This window comes from Lepisma saccharinum, chromosome 16, assembly GCF_977018435.1.
Source record: "Lepisma saccharinum chromosome 16, izLepSacc3.1, whole genome shotgun sequence".
NCBI classification, from domain to species: Eukaryota; Metazoa; Arthropoda; class Insecta; order Zygentoma; family Lepismatidae; genus Lepisma; species Lepisma saccharinum.
The window spans coordinates 15,940,706-15,962,312 of NC_139244.1; the positions used below are offsets into that span (position 1 = coordinate 15,940,706).

The window sequence follows — 21,607 nt, forward strand, 5'->3', positions numbered from 1 at the left end:
TTTCGGATCTTTCTATACATTATTTCATTTGAGATGGCTTGCGTTATTTAGTGTCGCTTTTCCAGGCCGGGATTCGAACCCTGGAATCCTAGCGTTGTAATGCGTTGTGCTAAACACTCCGCCAAGGAGTTCAGTTATCTATAATTATTGTTTGTATTTTCCGATCAAATCCTCTTACCATTTGTATGTCTACGAATCAATTCTTCAACATTCTTCCTCTCACCTAACCACAGAGTTACAAAAACAGTCTGGCGAAAAATAAAATGCAAGCAATTGAAAAGAGGCCATCAATGACAAGGAAATGTACGTTTTAAAAGGTTGGATCAGATTATTATTGAATGAGAGGAACACAGCCGAACACTGCACTGCAAGAGTTCGGCAGAAACCGGATCCAATATGACGAAAAGTTTGGTTGATCGTTTTCCGAATCATGACTTAAAATCTTGAGACCAAGTTCATATAATCAACAATTAACAACAGTAGGGCACTATACCCGGTTCTAAGCCCTCATTTGGGGCTCGAATCATCATGTGGGGCTCAGTGTTGCCAACTCACCCCACGAAAATTTCACCAACTGATATTTTGAAGCCTTTCACGGTGTATGTTAACCTCACAAGCAGTGTTGCCAACTCGGGCGAGGCGTAGCCTTTCACGGTGTATGTTAACCTCACCAGCAGTGTTTCCAACTCGGCGTAGTTTTTCACGGTGTATAATTTTTTAGCTTTTTTTTTTGTGTGTGAGTGTACATGTGTTTGGGCGAGGCGTAGCCTTTTACGGTGTATGTTAACTCCACTAGCCTCAGCGTACATGAGAGTTCTGAATTTTTTTTGAGGCTCGAACCATCATTTGAGGCTCGTCGTAGCCTTTTATGATGTATATTTTGAGGGCACAGAGTTGGCAACACTGTGGCCTATTACTGTAGCTTTTTATGAGGGGCCTATGTGCGCCCAGTGTTGCAAACTCTGTGGGCCCTTGTCGTAGTTTTTTATGATGTATATTTTGAGGACAGAGTTGGCAACACTGTGGGCCCTTACTGTAGCCTTTTATGAGGGGGGTCCATTGCCCTCTGTTTACATCTGGCAACACTGCCGTAGATTTTCTGACAGTGTTGTCAACCTACTGGGTTTTTCACTGTAAATTTTTATTAAAGGGCCTGAGGGGCCCATGTACCCTTTATGTTTGGCAACACTGTTGGGGGCCTAGTGTTGGCGACCTGTGGGCCCTTACTGTAGCCTTTTATGAGGGGGGTTTATTGTTTTTTTTATATTTGGCAACTCTATTGGATGTTTTTTTTTTTGAGGCTTGGGTTTTGCCAACCTATTCGAAGAAAATTCCACTATATGATCTTTCACTGGCTAAGCTAACCTACAAATAGGAATTGGCAGCACTGACGAGGCTCGAATTATTATTTGAGGCTCGAATCATCATTTGACGCTCGAATCATCATTTGAGGCTCGAAATCATCATTTGATGCTCGTCGGTATTGCCAACCCACTTCACAAAAATTCCACTATATGATCTTTCACAGGCTAAGCTAACCTACAAATAGGAGTTGGCAGCACTGACTTATAAACCCACTGGGTCCTCTTGGCATGTTTTTTCATGATGTGTTGCTAGGCTATTGGGCATCTTGGCGTATACAATGTATATATTTTGAGGGGGGGGGGTTATGGCTTTTTATGCTGTACGAATACTGGGAGCTTGACAGTGACAACCAACAGAATAGGTAAACCTACATCCAGGAACTGGCAACACTAGTTTCTGACAGTGAATTTGAAATAAAATATTAAACAAAATACATGAGTAAGCACTGTGGGTATTTTTTTTAAAAGAAGAAACGGACAAATAGTACCAGTGTTGTGCCCCCAACTCCAACTGGGCAACTGGGGGAAATAATTGTACAACAATTTGTACCTAATTGTACAATACTTGTACCTAATTGTACAACATACATATACACAGACATAAAAGAGAGAGCCTTCTCGCAACTTACTTTATGTACAATTTATATGATTTTACAACTGTGAAAAGAAAGCATATGTGTTCTGTATGCACACATTTATTCTTATTTTTCGAAGTTGAATGAAAGCACATGTTTTTACGTTCTCGTAATACTAACCTTGCTCCACTGATTTTAAAGTGCTTCCATCCACTTTTTTTTTCTGTGTTATTTCCGTATGCACGCAACATTCGCTTTCAATAGTATAATGAAACACAGAAGGAGTGTTAGTATAGCAGGCTCCGAGTTTACAATTTATTAAATTAAACAATAATTTATGTAAGAATATACTTGTACTTACCGAATACAAAATAATAAAAGCACATGTGAATGTTTGCGTGTGTTCATGTTATATGACGACTGAGTAAAAAAATAATGTTAACTCCCCGAAAGATAAAGTTCCTAGTTCGACATCAGATGCATGCAAATTTTATGTTTTGCTCTCCAAAATCTTGATTTTATGTTTGTGCTATTTGTCATACAGCAGAGGAGGAGGAGAAAGAGGGGGAGAGGAGAAGAGGGGAGAGAGAAAGAGGAGGTACTATCAGCGCCATCTATTAGCAAACAATAGAAATAAAAAGTAGGTCAAACTTTTTCAACACCCAAACATTTTAAACGTCCTCGCGTAGTAATACGATCTAGCTGAAGACGTTTAAAGGAGTACTCTTAGTCGACGAAGCTAATTGCTAGGGCCCTTATATTACTAAAATATTCTTTAATTTGCATATTTCTCATACCGCCATATGTTGTTCTAGTTGACTTCTTCCAAAAAAATGCTAATTAGCGAGAGTTAATTAAGCAAGGCAAGTAAAAGAAGCAAAATAGAACAACATATGTGCCGGCGTGAGAATATGTAAAAATTCGATTCAGAGGTGGATCGAATTAAAATTGGGGGATATTTTGCATTTTTTCCCTATAATGTACAAAACATTTACCGTACATAATCTTTTCCATTTACAACAGTATAAAATAAGAGGAATGTGTGACAATATCCATATTAATTAGGAAGGTATGTTGTATGCTAGGTTAGCTAATTGCGTTTTTTTACAGCTTCACTGTATAGAGGGAGGATGGAAAAAGAGAGCTCTACGGAAACTGACGCTCTTAACAATATTGTACGCCCGTGAAAATTATATATAAATAAGACTTAAGCGTATTATCTGCTTTCATGTGAAATTTTACCAACCTGTGAGCTGTAGTGTTTAGGTGACAAGCGACCTGCTCAAATATGATACTGTTGACAATATTGTACGCCCGTGAAAATTATATATAAATAAGACTTAAGCGTATTATCTGCTTTCATGTGAAATTTTACCAACCTGTGAGCTGTAGTGTTTAGGTGACAAGCGACCTGCTCAAATATGATACTGTTGACAATATTGTACGCCCGTGAAAATTACATATAAATAAGACTTAAGCGTATTATCTGCTTTCATGTGAAATTTTACCAACCTGTGAGCTGTAGTGTTTAGGTGACAAGCGACCTGCTCAAATATGATACTGTTGACAATATTGTACGTATATTGTATTGTATAGGAGACTAGAAGCATATAATTTGGCGAAAAAAACCCAAGTAAGGTCATAGAGAATAGTTAAAAAAAAGTGAACAATTATATTTTGCATTGCACAGCATTGGATATTAAATAACATACCCCCAAAAAATCTCTGCATTATGCGTTCTGTAAAAAATTGCCCTACGTGCCAAACTGCTGTGTCAAGTAAACATTTTCAAAGGCACTGTCGTACTTGTGTGCCGGGAAAACAAATATGTGCGACCAAACTGTGCTCTAAGTGTGGAAAAAATATTTCTATTGCCAACTTCAAGCGACACCAGCTTACTTGCAAGAGCACTGGAACATCTCTACCGCAACCTTCCAAGCGAAAGGTAGAAGTAACCTCCCTCGATGCATCGCCACCTGCCAAACGCGTCAAGCTGGCGAAGAAAGCAGACCGATTTGCGTTTGAGCATTTATTAGAAGACTTTAACATAACATCAGACAGCTTCTGCGATGTGCGTAGTTTTCTGGAGAGCGAGCGAGCTAAGATAATATTCATCCTCAACGATGCATTGGCTACACACTCCACTAAATTCTATGCTGTGCTATGCTGCAAGTATAAGAAACCGTCTGATGAAATATATGAATTCTTCCATGCCACAAAAGCAAAAACACTGCATCAGGTAGATGTCACTGACCTCGACAGCATCTACGACAAGTTTGTCGAGGAGCTTGTGGCAAAGCACGAGGAGCATCAGGCTGAAGGCTCGGGCGGTTCGCTGTGTGGCGACCCCCACGAACTTTGTCTGAAACTTAACAAATTCCTGCCACTGGCAGGGTCTAGCTATATTGCCCTGCCACCCGAGGTTGAAGCAAGGAAAGCTGTTCTCAATATTCAGAAGAAAGACACCAAATGCTTCCTCTGGTCGGTGCTGGCAGCATTGCACCCTGTTCACTGGAAAAACCACTCGTACCGTGTTAACCACTACACGCAGTATGAGTCGGAACTGGAGGATGCAATGGCCGGGATTGCCTACCCTGTAGAAGTCTCGCATATTCGCAAGTTTGAGGTTCGTGCTCGTGACTTGTTGGGCCTGCAATTAGCCATCAATGTTTACGGTCTCACCGAGAACAAACATGAGGTCCACCCCATCCGGGTGAGCAACGTGAGCAACAACAACGAGGCACGAGAAATCAACCTCCTGCTCATCAAGGACGAAACCCATCACCATTACACCCTTATCCGTTCCCTCTCTCGGCTTGTTTCGAGCCAACGAAGCAGTGATAGTCACCATGTCGAGGTGTGTCGCAGGTGCCTGTCCACTTTCGACAACCAAAAACAATATAAATTCAAACACTCTCGAGGACCCAACATTGCTGCTGAGAAGCTAGCTCGCCACATGCTCTACTGTGGTACCAACAAGCCTGCACGAACTATCCTGCCCGAACCTGGTGCAGTAGAGTGTTTTCGCATGCACAGTGCTATGGTGAAGCATCCTGCCTATATTGTAGCAGACTTCGAGGCCTTTCTTCAACCTCTGTCTAACTGCCATCCCAACCCCGAAACATCCTCTACTATTCCTTTCCAAATCCACGAGGCCTCGAGTTACTCCTATGTTGTGGTGTGGCGAGACCAACATATTGCCTCCGAGCCCTATGTGTATCGCGGTCCCGACCCGGTCAAACACTTCCTGGAGGCCCCCAAGCCCATGCTGCCTCTGTCTCCGGAAGACAAGCATCAGCACGAAATGGCTCTAAATTGTCCTGTTTGCAACTCAGTCTTCAATGACGATAACAAAAAGGTCCACCACCATGACCATTATGGGACCGGAAGCTACATTGGCCCGTGGTGCAACAGGTGTAACTCGAGAGCCAGGGACCCGCGCTTCATACCGGTCTTTTTTCACAATGGCTCGGGATATGATTTCCATCACTTGGTCACACATCTAGGGTACGACAATGCAAGAATCAATGTCCTGGCACAAAACGAGGAGCGTTATATTAGCGTCAGCAAGTGGGTGCCGATCCCCGACTCAAAAAGCAGGAGCATCGAGCTTCGGTTCCTCGACTCTCTGAGGTTCCTCCAGGCAAGCCTGGATGCTCTTGCTGGGAAGCTCAGAGACGACCAACTAGCCATTACCACATCAAGTTTCCCGAACTTAGATGTCGCACTCATCAGACGTAAAGGGGTCTACCCCTACGAATACGTCACTGACCCTTCCAAGTTCGAAGAAGAGTTGCTGCCTCCCCAGGATAAGTTCTACAGCCAGCTGAGAGGTTCAGGTATTACCGACGAGGAGTACAAGCATGCTCAGTCTATGTGGGTCAAGTTGGGTTGCCGAACTTTTGGTGATTACCACGATGCATACCTGAAGCTTGATGTGACGCTTCTTGCCGATGTGTTCCAGGCGTTTCGGGCGACTGCGATAAACATTTACAACCTGGACCCTGTATATTTTTACAGCCTTCCTGGACTGGCATGGTCGGCCATGCTCCTGCTGACTAAAATTAAACTTTCACTTATCTCCGATATTAATATCATGCTTTTCATCGAGAGAGCTATCCGAGGCGGCATGGTCCAAGTGTCGCAACGCTTCGCACACGCCAACAATCACCACATGGCCACTGGTTACGACCCCTCCCAACCATCAAGCTACATCATGTACACTGATGTGAATAATCTTTACGGGCACTCCATGATGCAGCCACTCCCAACAGGACAGTTTGAGTGGGTTGATCCTTTATACCACGACATCGAAAAAGAGTGCGACGAGTTTGGGTTTTTTGCCGAGGTGGACCTTGACTTCCCCGAGAAGCTGCAGGATACATTCTGTGACCTTTCGCCTGCTCCGGAATTCAAGTGTCCACCTGGCTCGGATCAACTGAAGCTCGTCATGGACTTGGAGCCCAAAAAGCGTTATGTGCTACACTACCGGAACCTCCAGTGGTTAATGCAGCAAGGGGTCTCGGTCAAAGCAGTTTACCACGTGCTCTTGTTCAGGCAGTCTCCATGGTTGAAGCCGTACATCAAACTGAACACCGAACATCGCACTGCTGCCACTTCAGAACTTGATCGCAATTTTTTCAAATTAATGAACAATGCGGTATTTGGGAAGACCATGGAGAATGTGCGAAATCGCGTTGATGTGAGGTTGGTGACGAAGAAAACACAGTGTCGTCGACTTGTTGCAAGCCCGCTGTTTAGGTCTCGAACAATTTACAACGAACAGATGTCTCTGATTCACATGAACCGGGGCGAGGTGCTACTCAAGAAGCCCATCTATGTGGGAGCTGCAGTTTTGGATCTGAGCAAGTTGTGCATGTTCGAGACATATTACGACATACTACGTGCACACTACAACCACAATATCTCGCTCCTCTACACAGACACAGACAGCTTGGTGTACCATGTTCGCACAGCCGATGCCAATGGTGATATAGCCAAAGTTCCAGCTCTTGTCAAGCTCTTCGACAAAAAAATACCCGGCAAACTCAAGGACGAGAAAGACGGGGATGTGATTGTGGACTTTGCTTGACTTCGTGCCAAAGCCTATGCGATCCGGGCTGAGGGTTCTGTAACAAAAAAGGCAAAGGGTGTAAGCAGGCAAGTGGTTCGGGAGCACCTCAAGTTTGAGGATTACCTCGAGTGCCTCAGAACAAAATCGCCCATTCTACAAAAAGAGCATCGTATCCAAAGCGTCGATCATGTGCTTACAACTAATATTGTCAGGAAAGTTGCTCTGGATGCACACGACGACAAGAGGTGTATTCTTGAATGTGGGGTCCATACACTTCCGTGGGGCCACTATCGCCTCCAAACTAGTAAGGCCTGCCCAGAGTGTAACAAAAAGTAATAGGCAATGCGAAAAGAAAAAAAACAATTTTAATTTACTTCCACTTCCTCGATTACATGCATGCATGGCATAGTAAAATTAAACTTCTGGAAACTGCTAATTGCAATTTGTACTTATATATATATAAAATTCCACATTTCTTATTGTGTGCTATTTTTTTTTATTTATTTAAAACTGTTCAGTCACTCTTTCATTCTTGACGTCATACACAAATGTTTTCTCTGCAATAAGAATGACACTGCACAGAGTATCTCCAGGCAAGGCGTCGTGGAACTCGCATACAATCTTGATGTTGGTACGATCGTTAACAACCACCTGTTTTCTTTTAGATGTGTTGATGACAAACATGGGTCTGCGAGCTATGAACTCGTTGGGGTTGTAGTACACGTCCATATTGCCGGAGGTCACTCTCTTGTAAGCTGTGTACGCCTCGTAAAGTTTCAGGTAATCGTTGTTCGTAATGTTTAAGTTATAATTCTCGCGTGGAAAAACTTCATTCCTTCCATTTTTGAGGTAAACATTCTTAATTTTGCAATTATCAAACTGGCTAGAATCTTTCTCTTGGTTATTATCTTTCCCCGTCTGGAAGAGCACGACCGCAAACTCAGGCATATCGTACCGGATGCTGTTGAACTGCGTAGTAACATCAAATTCAAAATGGCTGCCGGAAGCAGGTTTCTGCACACACTGGTAACCGTAAAATTGGATGGGTACTTGGGGGTTCTTCAAAATGTCGGCTTTGTACTTGAGACCGTAGTTAGATTCGTATTCCACCACAGGCATGCGCAGCTCCATGAACTGGATGACGCACTTGGCTGCGTCGGGTAGTGTGTTGGCAAGTGCTGCACCGTCTGCACCCAAGGTGCTGTAACGCATCAGCACATCGTTGTCGTTGGCGCTTCTGCGAAAAGTGACGCGCAAGCCACCCTTCCACATAATCTCCGTGTAGTCGGAGAAGAAGCCTGGAAGCAAGCGCATGGGAAACAGTACTGTGTGGCTTCGAGTTTTGATTTTTGTATCTGCTTCGAATCCCCCTGCCTGGTAGTATGCTGCATCGGTCTTGGAGAGTTTTAGTGTTCCCACAGCTGTAGAAGTAATCCCAGGGTAGTCAACCCTATCGATGACGGTGCCATGCTTTCTAACTTCCACTTGCGAGAACAGATGCGGCACAAAATTGTCCACAAGTCTTAAATTTGCATTGGCGTGGAATGCTTCGCCGTTGTCTCTCTTCACCACATCAAACTTGATATACAAATCAGCTCTGTGAGGGTGAATGAACCCATCCCCAACGTCCACATCGTATTCGATCTCCCTGTTCGGCTCGTTCAAATTGGCGAACGTGCGGCGATTGGGTGGGAAAGATTGCAACTCGTAACTTTCGATTTGCTCCATGATTGTTATTTATTATACGTTAATCTCCACGACGGCGGTGGTAGTAGCTCCGGCAAAATTCACCACCTCATTTTTTTCGTTTGTCACTGCCAATTCTATGTTGTCTATGCGATTACGAGATATAGGGAAGTATATCGGTGGTGAGGGTGTGTATATAATCGGTTCCATGAATTCAGAGTTTGGTTTGAACGTAGCGATGATACCTGTCTGCTTGTGGCTGCCTGGGATGCCATCCGAGGATTTGGTGATCATGCCTTCTGCCACGTTGCAATGTATGTTCAGAGTCTCGATGGCTAGAAATTTAGGAATGTTGGCACCGATGTACTTGATGCCAGGTTCGAGCTTTGTGTTGTTCTCGAATCCCAGAAGCTCTCCAACAGTGCCTAGGTCTACTGTTTCCGTAGCAGACACAATTTCAACTCTGTGAGTTACAGAATTTTGAGATAGCAGTACATTTCTTGGCAATTGGGCTTGCAAGGTAGACAGATTGTACTGTCCTGGCGTGATAACTATTTTTTCATTTCCAACAGTAATTTTGTTATTGTGCTCCGTGACATTGGGTATTAGGTACATGCTGTAGAATGCACGAAGAGCAATAGATTTAGGATAGATGATGTCGTCATGCAACGCGAGTTTCAAGACCGAAGTCTCGCTGGTGAGATGGAACACTCCCATGGTGTTTTAGGTACCACAATGCTTTCTAAAAATGCTCCACCGACGGGTTATTTATTTTAGACATGTATGCGAGAACGGAAAGGCATAGGTGGCCGCAGTTAACATCGGTGAAACCCTGGATGCGTTCGTCATTGTAGTAGAGGTTGGCAACACTGAGATACTTCACCAACCTGGCAGGCGGTGTGCCACCGAACGAATCGAAAACAAATGCTTTGTCATCGTCAATTTTGAGGTAGCATATCCAATGTGTACCAGGATTTTTGTAACTGTCCAGGTTGACCACGCCATACTCCTTTTTCTTCACAGCAGAGGGTAGAGAATCGGACATGAAAACACCCCTAAAGTTCCTTATTCCCAACAGTTCGATCAGAGATTCAATATCGAAGTTGGACAGGGCTTTTTCTTTTTTTATATATTTCTTCAAAGCATCGAGGTTGTTTTTTCGCTTTTTGGTCACACCTTTCCCCTTCTTTTCCATAGCCAGGTTGTGACGTTTCTGTTCTTCCAGCTCGGCCTTGTTCTTCTTTGCATCGATGACGGTTTTGGCAATGGCAGCACTGCCTCCTGCCAAGCTGCCCACTGCACCCAAAGCTGCCAAGATGGCCGGAATGCTGAATATGAAACCTCCAATCTTCTGCTGCTTCCGCGAATGCTGCAACTTTTTCAATTGTGGAGTGCTGAGCAGCAATTTCATTCCGTGTCCTTTGGACAAGCATGAACGTTTCTTCTCGCGTTGTTTCTTGGTGAGTAACCCATCGAGGGCACCCAGCGTTTTCAGATTCGAATATGGTATCTGGTACACGACGCCCTTGGCCTTCATGATGTAATTTTTTTTTTACGGTATGTTATTTTATATATGTTCAGAGATTTTTTGTTTTCCCTCCCGTGTAATTTTTTTACGGTATGTTATTTATATATACTTTGCAGCTATTAAACAAATTCGATTATGTGCTTTGTTTTCTTACCAAGAAGTTCTTTTGTCCCCTTGTACACGATTCGAGTTGTGTTCTCGATTAAAATGGATAGCTTCTCGTCGGATAACATGCTAGCGTATCGATCTGGTAAAAATAGACTGTATTGTCCGTTGAGCAACAGACGTACTTTAGGACCAAACTGGGTTGCAACAATTGAACCAGAAGTTATTGCATAAGGTTTGTCCACTTCCAATTCCTGAATTTTTATATATTCGACTGACAAATTTAGCATTTGTTTTAATGCCTGGACGTCACTAATTTTTTCACTCATATCGAAGAAATATTTTTTTTGGTCTCGTAGATTTTTTACAGTGTGTTATTTATAGAAAAAAATTTCGGCATTGCCTAATGCGATCAAGTGATCGATGATCCTGCTGGTTTCAGCATTTGAAGCATACCAGTCGTCTGTATATCGTCTCCTCCCCTGTCTCCACTCGTGAAGTTCGTCCATCTTATCAGCCAATTTTTCATCAGCAGCCCGAAAAAGAGCATAGGGAGAAGAAGAAGATTTTACACCGCTTATTTTTCTCAGATGATCCAGAAGTAGCATTTCACAGGGCAAGCGAAATTGTGGTGTTATTTTAACTAAATCAATAAGCTTTTTAACATCCTCGTGACTATCGTCGAAAGTAAATGTAAATATTTTGTATAACACTTCTGTTGGTAAGTCTGTTATATGCGTAGACATTTTTTTACTGTATGTTATTTAATTACAGCCCCCACCCCAATTTTCGTTTTGTATTCATGGCAATGGTCGTGCCCAATGCTGCAACCCGTTCACCCAGCGAGGCGTCTCTGCTGACGAGTCTCCCGAACGCGGCATGCTCCAATTTTCTATCAGCATCGTGATGCGCATCTAAATTCGTATATGTGTTGTAAGCAATGTCGTGATCCTTGCATGCAGCATCCAGCAGATTTACCCCCTTGTCTCCTCTCTCCAGTCGCCGTTCCAGTTTAGTACCCGGTCCGCAGTATTGGTAACCTGGTAGGTACATCTCGAAGGGTAGCTTGTTGATGATGTCGTTCACGAGACCTCGACCCTCGGCCACATTCCAGAATTTGGGAGGCAGGGTGTTGATGATTTTGATAAGGTAACCTATACCTTTGTTGTCGTTGACAATAAAGTTGCTAAGCTTGGTGCTAATCATGTCCATGATGCCCACCTTCTCGTTGTGGAAGTTGCGATTGCCTGCATTTTCTTCGCCTGCGATAACCAGCAATCGATCTACAAGCTTCCTTACGTCGTCTACCCAAACAAACTCTTTAGGTAGGGTATTGTAGAGTTTGACACCGCTGCCAGTCTTGAGCTGGTTCCATATTGGCTTGATGAGGTTCCTGTATTTTTCTCCACTGCTTGATTTTACGCGATTCTGTGTTGCATCGTTGTTTTGGTACAGGGCATCCGTCATGATTAAAATTTCTGTGTAACTTTGGTAATCCTCGTCTGTGTAATCTTTAGGTTGCTTTTTGGTGATAAGTTCCCACAGGCCCACAGTGCCAGGATACCTAGTCCAGCTGTTCTTCTCGCCCAAATTAATTTTCACGTCGTCACCTTCGAACGTAACTTTTGACTTTCCAATTTTCCAAACTATACCCTCGTTAGGTTCCACAGAGGGGTACAATCCAAACACCTCGTCCTTTTCAAATTTCCCGGTGCTCAGGTAATCTCTCGCCAACGGACCTAATTCAACTACCTTGTCCGAAGAGGTACTGCCTAGAACCTGACGTCTCAGAGGTGCAGCTCCAAGTTCGAACGGGGTAGTGTGAATACTGGATATCGGTGTAGGCACAACATAATTTCGAGCAGCAAGTGGCACGAGCTCGTTGATTAAATCTTTATTTTGCTCGGTAACATCTTTGATGTCTTTACCTAGTCCACTTATAGCATCAATAATAGGTTGGTCCTGTCGCTTTTTCTCTTCGTAAATTCCGCGATTCTCTGATTTCCAACCCCTGAAGCGTTTGGCCAGGTAGTCGCGCAGCTTCAAGTTGTCGTCTGCGAGTTTGCGTTTCATTATTTGTTATTTATAATACGTCAAGACGTTTCTTGTAACGTCGCAACGTTTAGAAAGTTGTTTATTTTGTTTCTGTATTTTCCGTCATTGGGTTTCCTCGTCATGTCTATCGTGGCGAATCCGAAATCATCTTGATTCCAGCATGAAGAGCAAAATTTGGAAAACTGATTGTAGTTCATGTCCCCGCCTACATAATCATCGTAAGCATGTTTTAAATTGGTGTGGTCTTGACGAAACAAGCAAATAAAATTAGCGTTGTCTCGGAGAAGCTGCTTGCGAATTTTAGAAAAAGTCTGAGCAAGGTAGAAGCAGTCCATGCCTCTGTGCCGCCCCTGTGTAAAAAAATTGCGAATTTCGTTATGGTTCTCCAGGATGACATCGTCGAAGACCACCACCGAATTTTCATGGCAGCAGTCTAGTGGCATTACTTCGGAGGCAAAAGTAGCTATGCTCAGCCCTTCGTACAGTTTTGTCAGCTGTTGATATTTTGCTTGCTCCAAACTTTTGGAAAAAACATACAAGTGCCTGTTCTTCCAATCTAACCAGTCGGGAGCAAGAAGAAAATTATCAATAAGTAAAGTTCTTTTCCCACACCCTGAAGGTCCGACAATAAGGCAGCGAATGTTGTCCGGCAACAGTTCGCCGTTTTTCCTAGCCTGACGCTCCGGGGGAAAATCTGGCAGTCGCCTCACCACATCCCAAGCACCCGTTACACAATCACCTCGTTTGCGTCGATCCAACTTTTTTCCTCGAGTCATAACCATTTCACCAACAGTTTGTCACCTTTTCTACGTAATACTTTTTCGATAAGATACGTATTGGGGTATTTTGTTTTAGAGAGTTCCTCCTCGTAGAATCGCCCTTTCAAAATTTCGTCGCGATTATCTTTTATTATATACGTGTGACGGTTACCGGGTAACAATCGAGCAACAGTGAAAAGTTCCGTACTCCAGTTTTTGGTAAAGCCTTTTTCAAACATGCGCTTAAATTTACTAATTCTTACTTGGTCTCCAATTTTGAATTTCGGTTTTTTGTTAGTGGGCCGGTACTTGGGGCAATAAACAGTAGAGATCAATTGTGCCTCATCAGACTTGCTGACATCGGCAGGCTTCATGCGTATCGTGCTATGCAAACTGTGATTATAGTCGTTTACGAGTTCCGGAAGCACATTGACCCACTTGTGGTTACCTTGAAGCGTGAATCGTTTCCACATGCGTGTTTTGAGAGTACGGTTAAAACGTTCCACTATGCTGGCTTTGATGTGACTGAAAGTCGAGTAATGTTGAATATTTTGCTTCTGAACAAACTGTTGAAATATCGAGTTGTAAAATTCCTTTCCGTTATCCGTTTGAAGAAATCGAGGTCGCCTGCCACTTTCATTGAAAATAGTTTTGAATGCTTCCATTACGCACACACCTGTTTTAGCCTTGAGGGGCAAATCCCACGCAAATTTTGAAAATATATCTATAACAGTAAGAAGATACTTGTATCCTTTGTTGATTTTATATAAATTTTTTAGGTTGCCGCTACTCATTTCCACAAGGTCAGCCTGCCAAAGGTCATCCACGCCTTTGGTCACCACCGCCAGTCGTTTGTAGTTTCGTCGTGCAGGTTTATGCAGCTCGTTCACGATACCCTGCCTAGACATGGCGCGAAAATAAGAATATAGCCTGGATGGGATTTCTGGCTGCAGACAATGCTGGGTTTTCTATATACAGCTTGTCACCTATTTCTATGTCGATAATTTGAGTGGCATCTTCGGCATAGGCAGTCTCGCGACTTTCGGGGTGTGTGAAATCGACCAGCTCAACTCCTCTTATTTTAGGCTCGTCGCTAATGTTCGTTATGGTCATGGTTGGGTAGTGGGTTGCATGAGGCAAAGACCAGTAGGAAACCTTGACGAACTGAAGTGTGCCAGCAAGGAAAAATTGGTGATAGGCTTTTGCAGGAGTCAACATGTAGAGTTTGTAACCTGGATTGAAAGGTGAGGAGAACTCTCTGTTTGGTATGCTGTACAGTTCGATGACAATCGTAGACTTGAGATTGTCGATGCTGGCGTTCAGAGTATTCACGTTAATTCGAACCTCGGTCTCTATATCCTCCAATCTGCCGTTTACCGATTCCAAGTGTTCCTCGATAGCGTGAACAACAGTGTCGTAGTCAGGCTTGATCTTCACATCGACAATAAGACTTTTAAATTTTTCATTTAAGTCATGTAGTTGGGTGCTGAAATTGGCTATAGCCGATTCCTGACTCGCCTCGATACTCCCAATTTGCTCTTTCACGCTGGCAATAATCTGCTGCAGGCTTTCTACAAGCGTCAACTTGGAGCTCTGTATTACAAGGTCGTGGACCTGGGTTCTAATTTCCGCAAACAATTCATGCAGCTCGGTGATGTTCTGGTTGGTAGGTAAAGTCGCGACAGACCCCCGTATCGATTCAATTTCGGTTTGAATGTTTTTGATGTCGTCGGATTTGAGTATTCGGTTTAGAGTTCTTTTCACGCTTTTCAGTTCCTGAGAGGTAGGTAAGGTGGCCACCGTGTTTTGGAGCGACTCCAAAGCTTTTTTCACCGCGTCCAACTCGGAGGCATCGGCAGCAGCACGTATGCCTTTTTGCAGTTGTGTTATGTCATCCTGGGTGGGGGTAGATTGCTGCAGGGTTTCCAACTTAGTCTGTATGTCGTCGATCAAGTGATGGAAATGAGACAACTCGGATTCTGCATTCAGATTTTCCAGTTTGGCGATTTGCTGTTGAACGTTGGCCAGTGTATCCCTGATGCCCGGCAGTTTGGTTTCCAGCTCATCGTGAACGTTCGCCAGATCATTTCTAATGACAGCAAGTGCATCCTCAATATGGGTTATGGTGCCTTGCAGCTTCCCGAAATCCTCGTAGGTTTCAAGTTGGAGTTTGATGTTGGCCACGCTACGGGCAATGGCGTTCAGTTCGCTAGACGACGGTAAATTGTCGATAAAATCCTCCAGTGTTTGGAGTTTAGTTTTTACTTCGTTGATGGCCGCATGCAAAGCGTCCGTTTGTAGCTCAGCCTTGATGCTTTCCAACGTAGGGATTTTGAAAGATTGAAACTGTTCGCGCAATTTAGCAATACTAGCGTTCACGCGATCGTAGTCGTCTTGTGTTTTAATACTCTGGATGATAGTTTGCAGTTCGGTCTGGATGTTGCTTGTTTGGTCCTGCAAGCGTTATTTCAGCTGTTCAACGTCTGAGGTTTGCGTTTGTTGCAGCTTCAGAAGTTCGTTCTGCAGATTGCCCACACTCAGTGCCAGCTTGTCGAGATTGTCTATCGACGCAAGGTCAGTGTATTTTTGCAGCAGCGATTTTAGCTCTGCATCAATCTTGAGTACAGGGTCCAGGCACTGAGACTGCAAGCTGGCTATCTCGGTCTGGAGGCTGGAGTTGAGCGTGGACTGTAGGGCCTGCAGGTCGCTTCGCAGCTTTTTAACCCTGACGTCGAGCATGAGAAGCTCGTCGCCATGGTCGTCGCGTTTCGTGTGGCCAAAAATATCGTTAGGCATTATTGTTATTTATTATAGGATAGCTAATTTTCATTTCTATGAAAAGAGGGATGAGTTTGTCGTAGTCGTCCAAGAGCTCTATATACAGACGATCGCCAGCAGATACATCGTACGTGGTGGCACTGTTCATCCTATCGTGTTTGATGCGATAGATGTTCCTGCCAGAAGAAATTTTGGCCTCTCCTTTATTCTCGGGATTCATGTCAAACTGCAGTTTGCCGGAGATGGGGAACTGGTAATAATTCAAGTTGTTGTTGAATATGTAGAAAGTCTTGCCCACATCCTCGTCGTACTGGGTCAGAATGCTATTCAAGTGTATAATCAACAAACCGTTGAGTTTAGATAATAGGGAGGGCAACAGGTCCAAGCTCGCAGGTGGCGACGGTGCACTTTGGGCGAATGCCTCCATAGCCTGCTTCCTGAAGCCAAACAGGTTCATAGGCATTGTTATTTTATTTTATATTTAGCGATTCGATTTCGAGCCTCAAATGATGATTCGAGCGTCAAATGATGATTCGAGCCTCAAATAATAATTCGAGCCTCGTCAGTGCTGCCAATTCCTATTTGTAGGTTAGCTTAGCCAGTGAAAGATCATATAGTGGAATTTTCTTCGAATAGGTTGGCAAAACCCAAGCCTCAAAAAAAAAAAAACATCCAATAGAGTTGCCAAATATAAAAAAACAATAAACCCCCCTCATAAAAGGCTACAGTAAGGGCCCACAGGTCGCCAACACTAGGCCCCCAACAGTGTTGCCAAACATAAAGGGTACATGGGCCCCTCAGGCCCTTTAATAAAAATTTACAGTGAAAAACCCAGTAGGTTGACAACACTGTCAGAAAATCTACGGCAGTGTTGCCAGATGTAAACAGAGGGCAATGGACCCCCCTCATAAAAGGCTACAGTAAGGGCCCACAGTGTTGCCAACTCTGTCCTCAAAATATACATCATAAAAAACTACGACAAGGGCCCACAGAGTTTGCAACACTGGGCGCACATAGGCCCCTCATAAAAAGCTACAGTAATAGGCCACAGTGTTGCCAACTCTGTGCCCTCAAAATATACATCATAAAAGGCTACGACGAGCCTCAAATGATGATTCGAGCCTCAAAAAAAATTCAGAACTCTCATGTACGCTGAGGCTAGTGGAGTTAACATACACCGTAAAAGGCTACGCCTCGCCCAAACACATGTACACTCACACACAAAAAAAAGCTAAAAAATTATACACCGTGAAAAACTACGCCGAGTTGGAAACACTGCTGGTGAGGTTAACATACACCGTGAAAGGCTACGCCTCGCCCGAGTTGGCAACACTGCTTGTGAGGTTAACATACACCGTGAAAGGCTTCAAAATATCAGTTGGTGAAATTTTCGTGGGGTGAGTTGGCAACACTGAGCCCCACATGATGATTCGAGCCCCAAATGAGGGCTTAGAACCGGGTATAGTGCCCTACTAACAACTGAATGCTGCAAATATTTCTAATTCATTCACTTTGGGATGTGACATTTCATGTTTAAAAGAGAAAGTCTGCAGAGTAACAAGAAACAAGAATTAACACTTACCTTAGATATTTCTTCCGTTTTCAAACGGTTGCCAAACAGGTTACATTATTCGAGGAACGTCATTATTCATTGTGAAAACTGTCACGAATATCTCTTACTTCACAGAAATGTAATAAAACATTACTACCTAAAAATAAAAACAGTAAACTGAATGTCGTGACAAGACAAGAAATTATTTTTAGTATCCTACAAGAAAATCAAGAAAATTGGGCTGTATGAAAATATTCTAGCTCAATCACGATATTAGTGGAATACGAGAAACCTTTGATCCAAAACAAGCTATCAGTTATGTCGTTGTCGAGAAAGACGTAAAGATGGCGTTACGGTATTCGAAGCATTTAAAGGCAGTTAAAGGTAATGCTAAAGATGTAAAAAATGTCCATGCGTATAAACTAAAATAATTAATATGAAACGGGTTGGGGTAGAAGTTTAAATTCTTCTTGGCACAGATATTTTTGTACTTAACTTTTCGGTTACGATTACAGATGGCAGCACCAGAGTCATGATAACCAAATGCCATGTTGCCAGATCTATGGGTAAATGTAAATCTAGGTAGATAGCAAGCCATTTTACATATCTACAAACTTAGGGCAATGGCAATAATATTAATTATGATTATTATTAATATTCATGTTATAACCAGAATTGGCAAAACTTCTTGCTATTGGAACGGAGCCGAATATTTTTTATTTTTTAAAATTGTATGATTAGTTTTAAACAATTAATTATCTTAATCAAGAAGCATTAAAAGTTCGATACCCGGTGAAGGCACATAGTGGTTTGGATCCCACTCTAAACTGCAAGCCCAGTCCCGATTAGCCTGTTTGTACATAAATGGACTTAAAACAAAAACCAACCAAACAAGAAGCGTTAACAGGTTTTAAACGACGTACAGTCCAAAAATTGTACGTACATTCCTGTATATTCATAGATGAAAGTTTCTTCATGAATCTTCGTAAATCATTAATATATATTAATGAATTATCAAATAATGATGAATCCCAATTCATTATAAGCTTTGACAAAATTTCAATTTCATTTCTACACAAAATGTTTGGATTTGGTTGATATCAAGGAGGTTTTTATCTCTTTAGGCCAATCGGCACGATGAGTGATGATTAGATTATATTACTGAAAGGATCATTCAAACCAATGCCGATACTTGAACCCAGAACCTTTGAAGATGGGTCGTAATTCATCAGTTTGTAAAAAATATATAATTTTTGTGTCTGTTTCTCATTCTTTTCATACCTCATTCAATCTATTTACTTTATTCGTCACCTTTCATCGGTACAAACATTCATCTATGCCTTACTCGGAATTCGAACCAAGGTTTCTGACGTCGTAGGCCGCTACTCTAACAAGTCCACCAACAACGTTGGCATCAACTTTGGTGGTATTGCAGAGGTCAAGCGTAAAATTTCCATATTGTTGTCAAGCAGACATCTCAGATGTAGCCTACTGTGATTAACGTTCGTTATCAAACAAGCGCTACAGGAGTTGTTTTCTTGTCCAAATATGACATGCAATGGTCATAATTCATTCGAGACATGCCTCACATCTTATTAATACCAAAGCATGAATTGATATTTTAGAAGTGTCCGTTTACTGTGTTCTGGCGATCCATCTAGAAATTGAACGAACGCAGTTAGTTGACGTCACGTTTCGTGGGTTTATTTAACAGTTTTATGCAAACAAAACTGAACACAACTGCGTTAGCTTATGTTTAATTGCCCTTGAAAGACTCATCCAGGAAGAAGATACACAAGAACAACGGTTTCGTGCAAATTTGTGAGGAACTACTAAAATTTACGTCATAAACTAATTCGCCTAAAACCCCGTTTCCGACAGACCCACCTCTATAAACTGCTCCTGTTACTCGCATTTTGACAAAGAAAATGTTACCTGATTTTGTATCCGTATGTTTTCGTGCTTTATACATGAATACAATATATATCACGGCATTTCTATAATAACATGCAAATTCTTGAAAAACAGCTTCATGTCGATTCTAATTGCACTATGCAAATATTAGCAATTTCGAGAAGCTTCAACACGAATCAAGTGCACGATATCGATTATAAAAGAGATGGAACTTCTTCGAAAGCCCAATTTTACAACTTATTACGTGGTTAGAATGCATACTTAATTATACTTGACTTCTTTCATAAATATCATGGAATAAACGTTTGCTTTTAGTTCACTTTATGGCCATTAGCTTAATCTCGATTAGATCTACAGCTTACAGTGAATGTCCAACCAGCATTGGCAATCGGACCCAATTATAATGCTTATTCGATCCAGAATATCATCTTCCACAATTACCGTGGAATATTCTCTGTTTGGATACATATTCCGAATCAATAGAAAAGTTTCATAACTAGAAGAAAGCTGGAGGTAACGTAACATATTGGTATGCTATTATTTGCTTTGTAAGTTGTAGTTTTTGGTTCAATGGTAATATGCGTAGACAATGTATTTATTCTATTCCTATAGCATCCTGTGCAGGCTTTGTACTTTATAAATGCAATAGAATTTTCCTGCTTTTTCTACTAGTGAAGACATGTTGAACTTTGCATCTAATCTACTATTTCCAGTTATGAACACACTATGTTTGAATTGTACAAAATGTAGAGACTTCACTTGAAATATCACACACACACACACACACACACACACATACATACACACACACACACCAACACACAGGGGAATGTGGAGAGATATAAGGGCCCCACACAATCATTTTTTTAAAAAATTGAATTTAAAGTTTTGAGTGCGTCAGCACTTAGGCTATTTTGCACCCGTCACTTTATACGGGTCCAGCCTCTTACCTAAATTAAAATGTAACTAATAAATAACTGTAACGTTGGAAGACTAAAATATTCTGACTTAGGTTAACAGAAATAAAATAAACATTACTGTAATGTCGTGTTGTAACTAAAATATTAAAATATTCTGACTGTGGTTAAAAGCTGAGGCTGTAAAGAGGCGCTCAGCACACATAAGGACAAGACACAGGACAACACACAGAATTATACTGGCCATAGGGTCAGTCGCCAGAGCCTCGTTCGTCTGCAAAATGCAGTCCAGAGTGTACTACGTGGAAGTGAGGTTGACAATTGGGTGAACTACGCGGAAGTTCACCCCTTACACCCCCCCCCCACACAATCATATTGGCCATTGTGGAGAATCGATCAACAACACATTTTACCGCTCCCCCCTCCCCGGGTTGACCCCAGGTATCCATTATTTGAGGCCAGGTAAATTCCATAGGCACTTTACGTAGTCTTAGATCAACTACCCCGGGAATTGAACTCGGGTATTCCGTGTGACGGTCAGATGCCCTACCGACCTTTTTGATGCATTCCACGAAAAGTGATCCTACTCCATGTTAATTACAAAATGAATTATTATTGTTTTTAATTGCACTAGATGTTTGTGAATGCATATAATATACACATTTCACCAATAAAAGATACTAGCATCTGCAGACCATATGCTTCACAGAGAAATGAAATCAAAATTTGCTATATTTTTGAAGCGTCACACACGATAATGCACTTTTGTTAATGCATTTCATGCATTCAGCCTATGCCATCATAATCAAGTTCTTTCATTTATTAGCAGATACCATAAAGTACTTCATAATTCTATGAAATCAGTTCATTGTGAATATTTTAATCCAATCTTATGTCTAGAACCTTAAATTTTGTGTGTAAAATGTCTCACACGTAACGCTGGAATGCGCCTTTTATATTTCTTTTTAAAATTAAACCTCTCGATATGACAGTTTGCCCTGTCATTGTCTTTCTCACATTTTCTTATTAATTTGACTTCATTCTCTACGTTTACATTCATAACAAACACAGACATCAATGTCTTACCCGAGAATCGAATGCGGGACCCCCTGGCGTCGTAGCGCGCTGAACTGATCACTGTGCCACAGTAGCTCATACATAACGAGGTCTCTTATTTTTTGTTTCGTGAATTCACAATGAGTTTCAGTAGAGAAGGGGCTGTTCATTTGATGTGTTGGATCCAGGAAGAAATGGAGAGAGAGAGGGGTGCAACGAAGAGAAACAGACAGGGGAAAGAAAAA

General features: G+C 42.3%; 1 protein-coding gene across 1 annotated transcript in view; it reads left to right on the forward strand.

Moving 5' to 3' along the window:
- The first annotated feature begins 19,782 nt into the window (after positions 1-19,782).
- Positions 19,783-21,607, forward strand: part of LOC145999948 (L-asparaginase) — a 56,405-nt gene continuing 54,580 nt past the window's right edge. Inside the window, exon 1 of the mRNA XM_083137234.1 lies at positions 19,783-19,902. The gene's annotated coding sequence lies outside the window, so the exon portion shown is untranslated. The remainder of the gene's footprint in view (positions 19,903-21,607) is intronic.